Below are 11,099 nucleotides of genomic sequence, written 5' to 3'. Positions count from 1 at the left end.
AGTTTTGGGTTCCAGAAGAAAAAAATTATGTGTGTATTTTTTTTCGCCATTATATATCTTCTGATTTTTTTAAGAATTCGTTTGTAGGAAATTTATGTACATGGTTAAAACCTTAATTTTTTGGGACCTAATTTTTCAGTATGTTTACTCCCTACATTTTTTGTAAGGGGAGGTGTTAGAATTGATAATTTCCAACACTTCTTCTCCCAATGAACTAGCTATAATGAGTTGTAAGCTCACCTAGGGATTTGTATTTTCCCAATTGTCATAATTATCTTTAACCAACACTATCCCTCTTCCATTGTTATAAATTGACGAATTCTATATGTATTTTTACAAAAATGTGAGTAATACAATACTGTTGGGCGCGGGATTCCCCAATGGAAGTTTTAGGTCTTAAAGCCCAGATTTTGACCAAATCTGATGTAAAGACTCCGTGTTTTGTGGGCACAAAGCGCGCAATTGTAAATGAGTCATAGGGTTGTTTTCCCTCATGTTTGTAATGTAATGTCGGCTTTAGAGATCTACCCATGGTCCGTGGACCATGGGATTGTATAAATAGAACGAGGCTCGAAGTTGTAAAGAAGAGAAGAGAAGAAAAGGAAAGAGAAGGATGAGGAATTGAGTCTTATCTTAGCGTAGAGTCAGGTCTTGGGTCGTAGAGTAGGAGAATGCTCTGCAACTGACTGCGCAGAGGCCTAGTAGTTCGTAGCTGAGTGTGGGACCCCTACAGCTAAGTGTGCAAGGTGAGTCGAGTCTATAACCTTCGAAGAAGTAATAAAGAGAAGTTTCATATCATTTATGTGTATCTTTTCCTATTTTATGCATTGAGTATATTGGGTATGAATTGCAATTTCATTGTTTATATGCGCGAACTTATATGATTATGTTGACTAAGAGAATATAGGACAAAGCATCTGTTTACTTGAAGTTAACTAACAGTTATAAGAAGATAAGTGAGATTCGCGGTATAACTTGGGGAATTAGCGCAAATCTCTGCCTTAGCAACACGAAAACATCCCAACCCCTGGGTCGGGCTGCGCAAAGGCGATTATAACAGATCGCGAAGGCCTCGCAGGTGAAGGCAGTACGCGAAGTAACCTGCGTGAAGGCATTCATAGTCGGACTAAGACGACCCCTCAAACATCTCAAGGGTGTGGAAACCTAGTTCCGACATCCCCCCATACTGCTTCGAGTGAGACCTCAGTCTGCACTTTGTGGGCTGTTGTCGAAAGGGCCAGTAGTGTAGGGATTTGTTTGGCTAATTAACTCTGAACTTGGGTCAGGCCCCCTCTAACCAACAAATAGTTCTATTGTCGAGACTGGAATCTGCATAGAGATGTCTGATGTCGTATCATTGGAATCCAACTAAGAAGTAAATTGCAGGTTGGCTGGATAGAAGAATTCACGAGTTCGCGACGCAGGAGAATAGGACTGGCGACTGTCAAAAGAAGAATGGTTAGACTACTACCTATACACAGAGATCCATGAAATCTTCTTCGTGTCTTGCCCACTAAGTTGTATGTTGGATCGTGAAGCTAGCAGATAACCAAGGAAGGTGGAAGCTCGACAGTCCTATTGTGTGGACCCCAGAGTTGGTGCACAAATTGGAAGCATAAAAGGATCAGACCATGCACGTTGTTGATCACTGGCTTGATCGAATTATAAGAGGATTCATTACTGAGTTCGCGTTGACACCTCAGTTAGCTACAACGAGGTAGTGACGCTTTCTCAAAGGATCGTGAGATAAGTACGTAAATTCTTTGAACACTTGGATTAAAATGTTATTGTGCGAAAAAAAGGGTTATGTAGTTACCTTGATGTCCGGAGCTACGCGATGCGAAAAAACCTACAAAAATGAAGGAAGTAAGGGACCAAAGAATAACCCTTTGATTTCACCTCTGCAAGGGGACAAGGAAGATCTCGCAAAGGTCTCACCACGAAGTGCGATCAATCTAATAATATAGAGAATCCCGCGAATACCACCCCCACCCACGCCACCACCATCTTCATCGCCATCACCTCCATCTTCACCCGTACCACCACCACCACCACTGCAATTCAATATGGCGAGCATAGTGAAGTTTCCTGTGTTCAAAGGTTTGGGGAATGAGGATCCAGACCAGTTCTGGTCTGTGATAAGAGCCATATGGGAAACACAAGGAGTTACAGATGACAATATCAAGAAATCGACGTTGGTTAGTGCCCTGCAAGACCGCGCAGTGACCTGGTATATTAAGCACTCCAATGATAATCCAAATGCGGGAATCATGGATATCCAAATGGTGCTAAAAAGATAATTTAGCAGGCCAAAGTTTGAAGCACAGTCGATCATTGGATTCAAGGAGATCACGATGCTTCCAGGCGAGACTCCCTGGGAATTGGATCAAAGGTTGAAGTGTATGATTCACAAAGCTAATATTAATATGATGGATGGACAGCACCGCGAATGGTTTGTAGTGTCGCTAACGCCACATTTAAGGAGTGCAATATCTCAACAGAAGTTAACAACTCAGGCAAAGGCCTTGGAGATCGCGATGAGGCTGAATGAGACCACAATGCAAGATCCTAACTTGGGAGTTTAGCAGATCCACGTGCAGTTGAAGAACTTATGCCTCGAGATGTAGAGTCTGAAATAGGACAGGATAGCTCAACCAGAAGTGCGCAAAGAGGTGTGGTGCGTAAAATGCAAGGGTCAGGGCGATGACAAAGACCACTGCCCGGTTTTTGTGAATTACCTCGTGGGAGGAGGATCGATGCCATTAAGGCTGGAAGCACAAGCAGGACCGAGTGCGGCACCTACTTTGTGGTGTGTGATTTGTCAAATCGGTGGAAATCATGCTACAAACAACTGCCATTTGTTACAGAAGTACATGTAAAATTCACAGCAATTGTTCTGTAACTTGTGTAGGTCAGTGGGACACGATGAGCGCACTTGTATGAGTTATGAACTGATGATGGATAGAACTCCCACCTATAGAGTTCAGCCTGAAATGCGGCCCCTACACTAGAATGCAGGAGCGACGCGAACAGGATTTCAGGGGCGTGGACGAGGCCGAGGTGGAGCAGGACCTAGAAGAGGTTGCAGACAGAAAATGTGCTACAATTACGAAGGACCAGGACATTTTTCCTGTGATTGTACGAACCCAATGCATCCATCATGTCTATATTGTACCTTGTTTGATCATGAGATGGAAGATTGGCCTACGTTGATAGCTAGGATACGCAACAAAGGAGGGTAACACCTCCCCTGACTCAAAACCTGCAAATGATGAGGTCTACGACACGCGAGGAGGATCCAAATGTGAACATGATGCTCTGAAGTGGAAACGTAACAGGAGATGACAACGGAAAACAACTAGAAGAAAGTAATTGGGTTCGCAAAGCTCCGATAAAAGAGGTAGAGTTTGATTTGGGGTGAGCTAAGAAAACCTTTATGGAAGCTAAGAAGAGCTTCGCTGATGCCTCCACTTTAGGAAGCAAATATAGACTAGAGCCATAGATGGACCCATCTATGCTTACGACGTTCTTGGAAACATGCATGAAGTTACTACGCGACAATAAGGCAGTAAATGGGTTACAAGAACTCATTAACGGATGTGTTGGGACATGCTGTAGTCTGGAAGATCGGAAAGCACAAGACAAGAACGGGGAAAGAGATGAGGCTAACCGCGTAGATTAGAGAATATGAAATGGACCAAGTAGTTCTAGATCTAGGATCAGATGTGATTGTAATGTCGAGGTAGACATGGGAGCGAATGGGGAGACCTATGCTACAGTGGTCCCCTATTCAGCTGCAAATGGCGAACCAACAGAAGATAATACCCATGGGGCGATTGTAGGAATCACTGTGGATGTTGAGGGAGAGAGCGTGCTAGTAGATTTTGAAGTGATAGAGATTGTTGATGATAGCAATCCCTACCCCGCGCTCTTAGGAATTGATTGGACCACTGACATGAACGGAGTGATTAATCTGAAGAAGCACAAAATTATTTTTGAAAGGAAGTCACTACGCATAATCATACCCTTCGACCCTGCTGAAGGATTGCACTATACCGAGCTAGTGCATGACTACGAAAGTGCCGATGATTTGGATTGCATTTATAAGATAACATCGCGAGAGCAGGATTGGTTGAATGCTACTGTGGATGGGCCAATTTCATGGGAGTGTGAGAGATCTTGTACCTTGGATTCTGATGAAGAGATCGAGCGATGGCAGAATCGATTACATGAGGTGACTACACTGAATTGTAGCATGATGACAAGGTCACTACGTTGTGTATTAACAGAAGTGAGAGATATTCCTACTTATGATGGGTTAAGTGAGGTAGATACCTTCTTGGATAGGTTTGAAAGGGAAGTGCTAGAAAAGCAATGTTTCTAGGCCTTGAATTGGGTACTGCACGCTACGCTTGCAAGGTGGTGGGATACGCAAAAAGGAAGCTTTGAAGATTGGTGCGCATGTAGAAAAATGTTGTGCTCATGGTTTGAGAAACCTATAGTGTGATTGGCATATAAATATAATGGATGGGATGGTCCGCACGTGCATCTCTCCAGGTGGGTATAGGCATATGGTAAACAACCTGCATGGATACACCTAAACTACGCATTGGGAAATATGGTCAATAAGCATGTGTTGGGGGGGGAAATGCGAGAATAGTTCCTTAAGTTAGAACAACAGACTGTGGAGAGAATGAGCACATAGAAGGTTAGCCACATGAAATCATTTAACAAAGTGTGCGAAGCCCTGAACAAGGTATGTAATGCGCAACGAAGTGATTGGGACCTGCACATAGAGATAGTCTTATGGGCTTATAGGACAATGTACAAGAAACTGACGGAACAGACGCCTTCTAGGCTGACCTATGGAGCGAACGTTGTAATTCTGATGGAGTATATCATGCCTAGTCTGCACATAGCAGCGCCCCCGAATATGAGGGTTTGCGGAGCCTTGAAGAAGGGATCGCGTAGCGGGAAGAGCTCGAAGAAGAACGCTTGGGACCTAATGAAGAGATCCAGTAGGGTAATCTTAGGCTCCAAGAACTCATGAATGAAAGAGTTCGATTGAGGGAGAAAAGTGCCATGGTGGAAGCAAAAGTTAAGAAGCTTGAGGAAGGAATATAGAAGGACTTTCTTGATAAGAAAACCGTGGTGATAAAACAGGATGCGCACGATTACGTTGACAAATTTGGGGACTACCGCCAAGAGTTGCTCAACTTAATGCCTTAGATTGGACCTTATGTTACTAAGGGGATCACAGATGGTGGTGTGATGCAGTTGGTGAAGTCAAATGGTGAACCCTTCCCAGGAGAAGTAAGCAATAGTCGGTTGAAGTCGTATATAGGGGGTTTGACCACTCGACTAGCCGCGGGAAGCACAGTCTTAGTGCTCTAGGAAGTTGAAAGGAGGTGCGGGACTATAAACTACTCTGCCCAGGAGCTGTGCAATGTCAGCACTATGCACAGGAGCGAAGTGTCACAGGGTTCGTGACAGCACAAGGGTAGCTACGCTGCCACATAGGTTAGCTAGAAAGTGACCATTGCAGTCACTATTCATGATGTGATGCTTGGTTTGAGACCAAATGGAGCAGGCAAAAAGCATTTAATGAAGGCTTTATGTGCTAGATTTGGGGAAATCTGCCGCTAAGGGAGAATTAATGAACTGGATTTGGGGGGAACTGTCGAATTCAAATTCAAAAGGTGCTATAAATTGCAAAGGGCTACCCAGCAAACAACACTTGGCCATTTGAGAATTGAGCTATTGTGTGCCCAGAGATCTATGAATCCAGATCTGTTTGATTTTTTGAAGTCGAAGGCATTGTTTGAGCACTTACCTGAGCCTTCGAGAGATTTGTGGAACAGAAATATGACCACACCAGAGGAGCCACGGATAACGGCGAAATGACTGTTGAAGAGGTTGTGCATGCCATGACAATAGGAGATGCACATGAGAGCATCGGGATAGTCGCAGAAATTCCTAAATCGTCGTATATGATGAGACCCAAGAAAGACAAGAAGCCTATGGTTCTGGTGCGTATGTCCCCTCAAAACCCATTAAGAACTAAACTGACCATGGAAGAAAAGGGGAAAGAGGTTAATGTGGAAATTGATAAGGAGGAGGAATACCTTGAGAAAATCCTTATCCAAGAGGAAGAGGATGAAGAAATGGAGGAAGAAACCTAGGGTCTGGACCCTCTAACCAGGTTTCCAGCGTATGTTCCTCTGCGAAAAGGGAAAGTAAGGGTACCTAAGGACCTAGATGAGAGCAAGAGCTCTTTGCAGAATCCGCTACTACCTGACGATATCGTTTTTGAAGGAGTGCACTTGGGATGGGTGCCGGGTCTAAAGTTTGAAGACTGGGATCTCATGGACCATGAGAAAATCCCACACTTAGCAACCTCACAGCTCATGAGGCCAAAGAAAAACACTGCGATAGGAGTCATAGAGTTGGAGCCGCACAAGTGGTTGCACGGAGTCGAGAAAGCAGGGTTGTTAAACTTGCTCTGGGTGCCACATTATCATCACTCCCCAGTAACTATCTTTTTCATCAGGTAGTTGCTTTGCCTGGTGCATGATGGGTATTTATGGCCAAAGGATTCCATTCCCATCACGGACCACCTGATTCATAAAATTACTCGACTCCCTTGTAAGGGGGAGGACCCTGCAGATATTTCGAAGGGTAGGAGCAATGATTTGGCCATCGTGGAGGCCATGAAGAAAAAATTCAAGCTGGAGAAGAAGAAGAGGGGGTACACGATCTCCAATATCAACAATAATGCGATCAGAGTCATGACTCAGATACTAGCTGGCAAGGTTACATGGAAGTGTCGCGCAGATGAGGTGCCCGCGTCGGTGGTTGCACTTGCTATGCAGTGTGTAGAGGGCGTCCAATTTAACTGGTCAGAGTACTTGTGCAAGTAGTTCTTGGAGAATTTCCGCGAGGCATAGTAACAAGGGAAGAATTTCCACTATGCGTAGCTTCTGCTATCCATAGTACTGGTGGCTTGGGAATTGCCCGAGGATAACCAGTTCCCCACGATTGTGAAGGATCTTCCGGAGGCAGTGAAGTACACTTCACTGTGGGCCACTAAAGATGCACAGAGGATCCAAGGCGGTAAGATATTCTGGGTGTTCATGGAGATGAACATCAGAATGGGGATTAATCGCAAGCCGCGGTTATAGCCCACTGTCTATAATAGTCTACAAAGCTTCATGGAGTTCAAGGCAAACTTCCACCATGTGTATGTCAGGGCATGCAAGGACCCCACAAAGAAGTGGAATGAGCTCCCGTACCTAGCCACGGACGATGTCATCTTCGTCGTGCTGGAGTCATGGCCGCTAGAGTGGTGCACTCCAGCTAGTTCCGCATTGGAATTAGAGAAGTATGCTACACAAAGGAAGAAAGAGGACGCAAAACTGCGGATGGTGCAATTGGCAAAGAAGATATGGAATGAGGCAGCCGCAACAAAGGCGCAGGAGGTGCGAGATGCTGTGAAGGCAGCAGAGGAGCAGCAGAAGGCAACAGAGAAGGAGTACAAGGGACAAAAGTCACCTTCACCTGAATAGGAGACAGAGACAGAGGAATATGGCGCGGACCCAAAAACAACATCTACATGGTTGAAGCACCAACGCCTGAGAGAGCAGGTGGGGCCACAAAAGAAGTCGAAAGCTTCTAAGACTTATTTCGACTCGATCACCCTCAAAGAAGGAGATCTATATGATATAGGGGATATGGTGCACGACATCACCGCGGAGGCCCTCCAGCAGTTCACGAAGGAGAATCAAATTATGTTGGGGCCCTCCAGGCATAGATATAGGAGTTGTAGGTGCACACTCCTCAGACTGATACTCTCTTGACCAGCCTTGCAGTAGGAATGGCCATGGATGTGGAAATGTTACGCGCCCGCATGACCAACACCATAGTGTTGCCAAAGGGGGCACTGGTTACAGAGAATGAGGTTGAAAGGCCTATGGTCGATGCGTTGAATGGAGTAGGGATAAACATGGTTGTGCTCCCTGGGGAGACACTCTATGTCCTGCAGGACAGAGTGACTGCAGAACTGTGAGCTACGGAGGGTCGTGCACTACAGGTGTTGAGCAAGAAGAAAATTAATATGGAACAACTGAGCCTGCAGCGCGATGAGGTAGTGGTGCAGAACTAGCAGATGGTGTAGGTGGTTGAGAAGTCCTGCCATATGGTCCCTGAGTTGGCCATCCCAATAGAGGCACCAGCGGAGGTACACATCCAAAGGCTAGCAGCAGGGGTGCGCGAAGCGTGAGAAGAGATAGCTAAGGTTCAGGTGGAGTTGAACCTTCAAATAGCAGAGCTGTGGTTGAAGGCATAACCTTTAACTCCTTCAGAAGTTAGGGAACAACGCGTCAATGCCATTACATCAGGGATGGAGGAGATCAGCAATGCAGTGAAGGACTGCACAAAAATGTTGGAAGAGTCGTTCAAGGTCCTCACCACTCTGCAGGAGGACCCAAACATACAGTGCTTAGAAACAAAAGAGCACGAGCTGTAGCAACAGTATGATGATATAAAAGGGACCACATAGACAGAGGCCCTTACACAGAGGTTCACGCAGATGCAACAGGAAAAAGTGCTTAAGGAGAAGGTAGATGTGGCGCAACACAAAGAAGCGATTTTGAAGGCGCGCGTCCAACCTTGGATTGATGAGGCATTCATCATTACAGCCTCAACCGAAGCCAAGCTCGCGCTGACGCTGGGAACACAGGAGCAGATGCAAGGAAGCAATTCAGATACTGTGGTATCTGACCAGCGCATCCAAGAGGTACAACAGGCAGCCGCTCAGCCTGCTGCCAACCTTGCAACGGTCTGAGCAGAGTTGGGAGGTCTCCACGCAAAGATCTCCGCACTGACAAACTGACTTGAGGGTGAGTCATGATGTTTGTGTTGGGGCCCTATTGGGCGTGGGATCCCCCAAGGGAAGTTTTGGGGCTTAAAGCCCAGATTTTGACCAAATCCGATGTAAAGACTTCGCGTTTTGTGGGCGCAGAGCGTGAGATTGTAAATGAGTCATAGGGTTGTCTGCCCTCATGTTTGTAATGTAATGTCAGCTTTAGAGATCTACCCATGGTCCGCGAACCATGGGATTGTATAAATAGAGCGAGGCTCTAAGTTATAAAGAAGAAAAGAGAAGAAAAGGAAAGAGAAGGATGAGGAATTGAGTCTTATCTTAGCGTAGAGTCAAGTCTTGGGTTGTAGAGTAGGAGAAGGCTCTGCAGTTGAGTGTGCATAGGCCTAGTAGTCCACAACTGAGTGCGCGGACCCGTGCAACTGAGTGTGTGGACCCTTGCAGCTTGAGTCTGTAACCTTCGAAGAAGTAATAAAGAAAAGTTTCATATAATTTCTGTGTATATTTTCCTATTTTATGCATTGAGTATATTGGGTATGAATTGAAATTTTACTGTTTATATGCACGAACTTATATGATTATGTTGACTAAGAGAATATAAGACAAAGCATATGTTTACGTGAAGTTAACTAACAGTTATAAGAAGATAAATGAGATCTGCGGTATAACTTGGGGAATTAGTGCAGATTTCTACCTTAGTAGCGCAAAAGCATCCCAGCCCCTAGGTTGGGTTGTCCAAAGGTGATTATAACAGATCACAAAGGCCTCACAAGTCAGGGTGGTGCACGAAGGAATTTACATTCAGACTAAGCTGACCACTCAAACATATCAAGGGTGCAGAAACCTGGTTCCAGCATCCCCCCATATTGCTTCAGGTGAGACCTCATTCTGCGCTCCACGTGCTGTTGCTGAAAGAGCCAGTAGTGTAGGGATTTCTTTGTCTAATTATCTATGAACCTGGGTCAAGCCCCCTCAAGACAACAAATACACTTTCACAACCCTCCTGAAAGGCCCCCTATGATATGTGATTTATCTGCATCCCTCCTAAAAGATCATTGCCTACTCTACAAATTATCTAGCCATTCTCTATCTCTGCTACTGAGCCTCTTTAGTGTTTGTTTTAGAGATTGAAAATATATGTTGCACTCTTGCTGAGAACTTGATACACAATATTTTGTCACACCTCCTGTACTTCCTTGTGTCATACCCTGGAGTGCCCAAAATTTGACAACTATGGAGTGTACCCATCCTGATATGTAGTCCAGATCCTCCCTGAACAACTAATGAAAAGTTTCTTTGAGATTTTCTTGAGAACAATGAGATCAAAACCCTAATTTATTGGTCAGCACGACCGTGACACTGCCTATTCATGCTAATGGTAGGTTGCACCATATGAGGCTCTCGCTACCAGTGCGAATTTTTTCTAGATACTCACGTTGATCCCTAAAAGGCAAGTTTTCCCAAAGAGGAGGAGAAGCTTCGTGATCTAGAGGATTCCAAAATGGCGAGCTAGATGATGTTCGTTGTGGATGTGGTCGAATTCTCCAAATATTGCCCTTTGATCTTATTCCTATGAGCACCCTCCTTGAGATGAGGACCTTCCCCTATCTTTGGTGAGATCCTAACTCCCTCTCCCAGCCTATATATTCATTCCCCTCCATTCCCAAATGGTTGGTCTCTGATTATTTGCACCCATATGTTGAGATAGTGCCTACATTCTATTCACTTTGACTTGGAGAAGGAGTGCTTAGAGATTTTGAGCTTGGACTTGGACATTCACTCAAGGAGGGCTACTAACATCAAGACCTAGGTTGTATGCTTCCTCTTTTGTTTATAAATATAGACAATTGTTATTTCACTTTGCATAAATGCTTGTGTCAATTATTCATTTATCTTAATTCTCCTTGATCTGTTAAGTGGATTACATTTTATTATGTTTGTTGCACTTTTATGCTTTGTTGTGTCTTTCACCTCTTGTGCAGGTATTCAATTGCTTTGAGTAGTAAGGACTAAGTCTGAGGAGCAAGTGATCAAGATCTTAACAAAGGAGTGCATTATAGCATCAGAGTGAGGTCTCCTTCCTCTCCTCTCATTTTGATTGTAATTTAGGAAAGTGTCTTATAGATTGTCTCATTTGTTGCTAGACCCACTCATTGGGCTAGAGGGATCATCTCTGTCCATGGAGAGGATTTACCTAAACAAAAAAATGGTGAATCTGTTG

Source organism: Pinus tabuliformis, chromosome 8 (assembly GCF_031772625.1).
Source record: "Pinus tabuliformis cultivar Carrire ecotype Pingquan chromosome 8, CPIR1, whole genome shotgun sequence".
Taxonomy (NCBI): domain Eukaryota; kingdom Viridiplantae; phylum Streptophyta; class Pinopsida; order Pinales; family Pinaceae; genus Pinus; species Pinus tabuliformis.
The sequence above is the reverse complement of the archived record's forward strand: the minus strand, read 5'-3'. Positions refer to the sequence as shown.